Raw genomic sequence first — 7,500 nt, 5'->3', positions numbered from 1 at the left:
TGCACATGTTGTGTAACGTAAAACAACAATATAGGAAAGTTATGAAAAACAAATCATGAAAATGTCAAATTGAGCCATAAAAATGTTAATGTAGTAGAAAACAATATAGAGCACGAAAGTATCTTACAATGAAGGGAAAAATACCGTACTTGTAGTCAGGCATGATAAAAAGAATTAAAAAACTTGTTGTCACTGACTAAAAAAACTTATGTAAAAATGACGTTTCGGTCAAAATACTAAGACCTTCTTCAGCATAAAATGGCTTACGAATACAAAATGAGTGCTTAAAAAAGCCGTAGAAACGTCACTTGGGATTGTCAAGGGCGTTGTAAACGTCCGGAATGTAAACGTGTTCATTAATGGAATTAGGTTCGCGAATTGAATGCCACGCTTCTAAAAATAATCTTTTTCCCCATTGGGAACAACGGTCAATGACCTTGACGTCGTCAAGGTCAAAATCGTGATTATTCTCTACGCAATGTTGGGTTAATAAAGAACTCTTATCTCCTGTAAAAATGGCTCTTTTGTGTTCTCTTGTTCTAGATCTTAAGGCCCTTGATGTTTGACCGATATAAACTTTGTCAAAAACTGTGACAAAGTTTATATCGGTCAAACATCAAGGGCCTTAAGATCTAGAACAAGAGAACACAAAGGAGCGATTTTTACAGGAGATAAGCTTTTTATAACAGTGTAGAAGTGTCGTAAACAACGTAAAATGAAAATTTGAATATGTGAATAAAATGTGAATGTGTGTTGCTTTGAGTTGAAGCCCATTACTGAACTTTTTTTCAAGCCGTGCGCTCCTTTTTCGTTAGCATCTGTTGCCGTCACGTAACGGACATTTTAGACCCTTTCACAGCATTCCCGCAGAAAAAAAATAACGCGTTATTTTCCGGCCGGGAGGTCCGCTTTGGGAAACCTCTGGCACAGTTTTTCCCAATACGAACCTCCCGACCGGAAAATAACATATATATATTCGCTCTTGCACTTTACAATTTACTTTTTTTTTATCACACGTACATACGATAATATTGAACAAATATAGAGCGTGGAGGCCAAATAAGTGGAGAGTTTTTCAAGCAAGTTTTGAATTTGCCCTCCAAAGAAAGCCTGAAAAATTTAATTCTGCGCTGAAGAAAAACTTGAAGGCTAAACCGATAATAAATCGGGTGTTACAGTTCCCTCTGTGTTATCAATTTTCACAATCATTTTACTTCTGCTCATCTTAAAAGCATACTAAGGAAACAGTAGCAGCTTAAAACAAACGAGTGACAGAAACGGGCCCCTGGGGCCTGTCTCTCGAAAGTCTCGGAACCTTTTCTGGCCCGAAAAGCCATTCGTGAAACTGCCAACCGCTTGGTTTAGAAAGCCGATCTTTCAACGTGTTTTCTAGGTAACAAAAAGAAAAATGACTATTAAGTTTGACGACTTAAATCCTCTCCGTTCTTGAGATACAAAGGGAATTGTGACACCCGAAAATGGCCCGTAGAATTTCGGAACTCAGGGCCCCGTTTCTCGGAAGTCCCGAAACTTTACTGACCATTTTAGGGTGTCACGATTCTCTCTGTATCTCAAGAACGGAGACGATTTAAGTCGTCAAACTTCACAATCATTTTCCTTTTTGTTGCCTTGAAAACATGTTAAGGGATCGGCTTTCCAAAACAAGGGGTTGGCAGCTCCACAAATGGCTTTTCGGGCCAGAAAAGTTTTCGGGACCTTCGAGAAACGGGCCCGTGGCCCGGGTTGCTCGAAGCATGGTTTGCGCTAACCAGCGATAAAAACCAGGGAAACCTATAGATGGTTTTCACCTTACGTCACTGCAACCATGTTGATGCACAGAACAATAGAGGAAAAAAAAATGTTTCGAACATTTGACTCTATTATAATGCAAAACATGAGCCATAATAGGCCACTTCGGAAAATACCATAATACTCTTTGTCTGTCTCCCCACATTTTGCATAAGCGTTGTTTCCAGTTTATCTTGGGACTTACAATGGTTCCAAGAGAAAACAAAAACAATGCTTATGCAAAATTGGGGGGGACAAACAAAGAGTATTATAGACCGTATTCATAAATGGCGGTCACATTTATAATTCTGTTGTCCACGTGCAAATTAGCCTACCAAGCCTCATTTTAGAGCAAAAATGCTTTTCAATTCACTGTGTGGTATCGAGGCTTGGTAGGCCAATTTGCACTTCGACAAAAGAATTATAAATTTGCCGCCATTTATGAATAAGGTCTATGTTATTTTCCGAAGTGGCCTATCTGCTATTGTTTTGTGCAGGAACATCGCCGTGATTGAATTTGACACCTGTTAACCAACGGTTAGTGCTTACCAGGCCTACATATTCACGTCAAGTTGTGGCATGCGTGTAGGTTCTTTCAAGAATGCAACAAAAAACGACGACGGTTGGGAACTTGTCCATACTGTTATTCTGTACGTTTTTGAGTATTGTTTGTTGTCTTCTTTGGTGCTGATATAGGTGATTCAGGTCCACGAAAAGGCTCACACATGTGGCAAAGTCCAAGTAGAACGCCAATGAAAGGCAAACACATGTTCAGGTATCATTTGATTTATTCGGCGCAATTCCGTTCTCGGTTTGTGTCAGATTTACTTCGGTTAAGATTAAGTTGACTACAGTAACGTTTGCACAATGTTGAAAGCCTGAAAGGGGGCAATACGACAGTGCGATACAAAAGGGCCCCAAACAGGTTTTGTCATTAACTGTATTTATCATATCTCTCAGATAGTACGCGCGCTGTAATTGGCTAAATTAGCGGGCCGTATTCTACAGTACGGCCCGCTGTACAGCCCGCTAAATTTAAAATTTCAACAAAACATCATCTAGCGAGTTTTTCATGTCATTTCTGTTGCATAAACTTGTACTGAAAACTGTTTGAATCTTGCAAGCAACTATTTCAAACTTAACAGCCAAGAAGATTTAGTTTTGGGATTTTGGCACGGCATTCTTTGTGGCAGTTGAACCTTCCGCTTCACTTTGACTAGTTTCCTTGCCCGCGCGCCGGTTAACCTCAGAGATATAATAAATATCTTACTAACCTCGTTTTCTCGGTCCGTACTGTTGGTTACGGATCCTCGTTTTTTCCCGTTGATTTATGGCCCAAGCGCGAAATCAACGGGAAAAAACTAGGTCCGTAACTTACAGTACGGACCTCGAACTCGGTTAGTAAGAGGTATTTATTGATCTGAATCGCGGTGTTTTTGTATATTCACATCATTCGCTTTCTTCCTTTTTGTCCCAGGGGTGGCTCTTTTGCTGATGATCATCGCGATAGTTCCAGACCCCCAACTGCGTCCTCCAGCCGTAGTGACTTGGTGTACTCAGAAAGCCAACAGAATGCTTGGAAGTTCGACGGATATTCTTCCGAAAATGATGTAATCCTTTCTCTCCATTGTTTTTGTTTTAATTTCTAGTCTAATGCTGATTTTTTTTTCCTTTTGTTCCTGGACTGGAACGGGAAGACAAAGGCTAACGCACACTTGAACGGCTGTTTGATTTCAACCGACGGCTGTTGTTCGGATGTACGTCTTGTTTTTGCTTGTAGTCCCTACAATCTAATGCAAAAGATTTCATTGCTTGTACCCCTCATTTAGACGGAAGCCAATTATGACGGAGTTGCGTCGCCTGAGTTTGGCGGGAGTCGGCCATGGCAACGGACCCAACTTGAAAGCGGAAGCGAGACGGACTGGGACCCAAGACCAGGTAAACTCAGTTGGCCTTTCTTTTACGCAAGATTTTCCTCGACTGCTCTTATCTTCAACTCATATACAGACAGACAACCTATATTTAAGCACGACTCAGTGGTGGATTAAACTATGCAGCTTGAGGGGTCGTGCACAAATAACTCATTAACATAATTTTTAGTCATAAAGCTTTTTACCAACCCCTAAGTTATTTTCTAAAATCTGTTGTTTACATTCAAAAAATAGTTTGTGACATCCATGATAAAACGTTGCTCACCCTCGACTTTCTCGATGAGCACAGGGAAAAGCGATTTCCTGTTGTTACCGAACAACACAACATGGACACCGACTTTGAGTGGGCTAATTTTGAAACAGGGGCCTGTTTCTCAAAGTGCCAGAGGCTTTTCGGGCCCGAAAAGAAATTCGTGAAACTAAGATCTGTTCATTTTGAAGAATTGATCTTTGAACATATTTCCATGTCCGTAGAAAGCAAAACAATTGCAAAGTTTCATGAATTGAAACGTTTTCCTTATTGAAGATACAAAGCGCCCGAAATTTTTCCCGAAAAGTTTCTGGATCTTTGAAATACGATCTCCAGGTCAGAGTTCGTAGACAGATGTACAACAAAATGCCCTTATTTTTTGGGTAGTTAGCCTTGCATATTCGTTTTCGCATCCCCAAGGAAAACGACTTACTTTTTATGGTTATTCAAGCAAGTAGTTCTTTTCCCACAAACCAGAATTTTCATCCAATTCGTTAAACACAAAGCAATATTCACTGACACAACAACAATCTTGTTTAATTAACTCAAATCCAACAGCAGGTTTGCTAAATAGGGATCAGAAGTCGTGAAACCCAACCAAAATGTGCTCAATGTTATGACGAATTCTAAAAACACGATACAAATCATGAATGTGACATAACTCATGATGTTCACTCAACCTCAAAAAACTTGTTTTGGTAAACCGCTGACAAGTAGTGTACTTGCGATCGGAAAGCCTTACCTGATTGAAAAGTAACCTCGGAACGCTGACGACGAGACCTGTTTTAAGCTGAAATGACCGCAAATTTAGCTAAGAAATGGAGTGATCCGATGCCTCGTCCACGAAGTTCTATTTATTAAACAGAAGCAGCAGTGTTTTATCAGGTGTAAATCCCTGGCGCCACAGAATGCATGCTGATTTTTATTCAATGAGGCGTTTCGTTTAATCGCAATGCAATAAACGTTTTTGCTTTTTATAACTTTGACATTTATTTTAAGTGGCTTCCCTTTCACCATCACGATGCCAGATAAATGTGAACAAGGACTTAATCGTATCAAACCCTTTTCTCGTGACTAAATCGGTTTATCCGATTGGACAAAAAGCCTGTTTGATATTAACGAGTTTCTGAAGGCTGCCAGAAAGCACCACTGTAATCTTTAAAAAGTAAAGAATGGGCTTTCTTATAATAGAGACACCTAAGTCGTCTGGGACGATCTTGGGCAAACTTTTTTGTGTCTGTTAAGTTCGTCTGGTATAAAGACGCGTCTCGACAAACTGTCCACTTTAGTACGTCTTCGAAGACGCAGTAAACTGAATACTGCGTTCTTCCAGACGCATTGTATGTCTTGTGCCCGGCTTTATGCCAGACGAATGTGACAGACCTAGAAAAAATGTTTCCCCAATTTCGTCCCAGACGGATTATGCGTCTCATGTAGATCCCGGTCCCGGGCTTTACACTAGACGGATAACATAAAGAACGCATAATTCGTCTGGGTGGAGTATGCGTCTCTGTTATAAAAACCGCCATTTTGTATGCTAGTTAGTCGTTGAATTAATAGTTACTGAGCATATAAATTTCATTTTCCCACAGGAAGGTCAACACAAGGATTTAATCGATATTACAGCGGCGAAGAATCTGACTCAGCCTAGCCGGTGTGCGAAAACTGAAAAGATAGAAGGTCATGAATTCCGTAGAGATCCATTCCTTTTCTCGAGCGATATGCTCAATTCTTCGTGCATACTCAGTTTACTTAATTAATGTCTTCAAATATTCGATCTTTGAGAAATGTACTGATATTTTTACTGAGAACAGAGAATTTGTATTGAATTGTAGACTACGTATACCGTAATTACTTCATTAAACACCGCATTTCAATGACGCATTAAATGTTTCAAAAAGCAACTTTAATTCCTGTTCAAGAACTCATTAAAGAGCCTAAAATCCTATCAAAACACCGATAAAACGTCACGTGTATGAGCTTTGTATCCCCAATAAAACACTCCTCGTTTATACATAATAAGGCATAGCTTGTTTTTCTTGTATTACAATATTCTCCTCTCACAATTGGAACCATTTTTCTAAGTCCAGCTGAGGGACACTCGCCTCGCACCAATGGTTCGATTCCCAGACTCAGTGTCATATGTGGGTTGCGTTTGTTGGTTCTCCAGACTCTGCTCCGAGAGGCTTTTCTCTGGGTACTCTGGTTTTCTCCTCTACTCAAAAACTTAACCAATATGATTTGATATGTCTTTATTTCATTTAATTCGATTTCTGTGCAGTGTCCCTAGTTACATGTAGTGCCCCAGCGTTAAACAGTTGACACTTGAGGTTTTAAAAATTTTGAAGAAAAAAACTCCAAAAGTCAGTTCCTCTCAGGATGAGGGGATTCCTCAAAATAGATATTGCCAATACCAAACTTGCGTATTTAGTAAAGTTAAATCAGAGGTTAGGGCAAATTTCCCAGGCTCTCTTGGAGATGTCGTTTGAATTGAAAGCCACTTATAAGTGCATTATAAGGCTGAATTGATCTTTGTCACAGCCAGAACTGCTTTCCCACCCACCCTCCAAAACATGTTTCAAACTTTAAAGGTCACAAGAAACTTCACTCTCCTACAGGATAAGCACATGCCGTGGACCTCTTTCATAAAATAAAACATTCCTTACTTTCAATGCAATGTCGAAAATCCAAACCAATTTTTGTTTGAAAAAGAAGCCAGTAATTCTAATTAACATAGATACCAATAACTGAGTAAATGTTTGAAAGAAAATTCGCCCTGAGCGGGATTTGAACCCACATCCCCCCGTTACTAGTGGGGTTCACAAATAAAATTAGCCTGTATCACTTGTGGAGCCTTCCTTGTCATCCGCTAAGTTGACTACGGTTGTGTATCATTAACTTGATCCTTAGTTGGATTTCAAGTGGAGTTATAGGTTCCCCTACCTTGTCACCCTAATGAAAGAAAATTTCCCGGGAGGCCCACACCCTAATCACGTAAATCACAGACCCAATTCTCTTAACCTGCGATACACAGTTTTGGAGCCTACACCAATCATTTTGCCCTTTTTTTTACAGTAAATCCATAGCCTAGGAACAATTCCAGTAGTTCTGAAGGAATTTCGTACTTGGGACTACGTGCCTTTGCAGCCTGTAAAAAATCCTTAATTAATGGTTCTTAGCCATAGACTGGTTCTTGATTTTATAACTCGGCCAACAAAGATCGAGCTGTTTAAAGTAATTCAAAGAGAGAATCTTCAAAACCATATAGTGATGATGCTCTATTGAACACAATGATAACCCACTCAACATGAAAAAAAAAAATTGAATCCACCTCGTCACCGCTGATCCTGTCAGTAGCCCAACCTCGTTCCCAGGGTCTCTCATCTTAACGCCTGGGGCGAGCGAGGTGAGACCCTGGTAGGGTCTGGTCACGTGTCTCCCAGAATCTGGGAGATGACAATTTATCCAATGAAGGGAGGGGCGGCTTAGTAAGATAATAGTTTGCAAACGCCGAAGAAAACATATACATCG

The sequence above is a fragment of the Montipora capricornis genome, chromosome 14 (assembly GCF_036669925.1).
Source record: "Montipora capricornis isolate CH-2021 chromosome 14, ASM3666992v2, whole genome shotgun sequence".
Taxonomy (NCBI): domain Eukaryota; kingdom Metazoa; phylum Cnidaria; class Anthozoa; order Scleractinia; family Acroporidae; genus Montipora; species Montipora capricornis.
Note: the sequence above shows the minus strand (reverse complement) of the source record.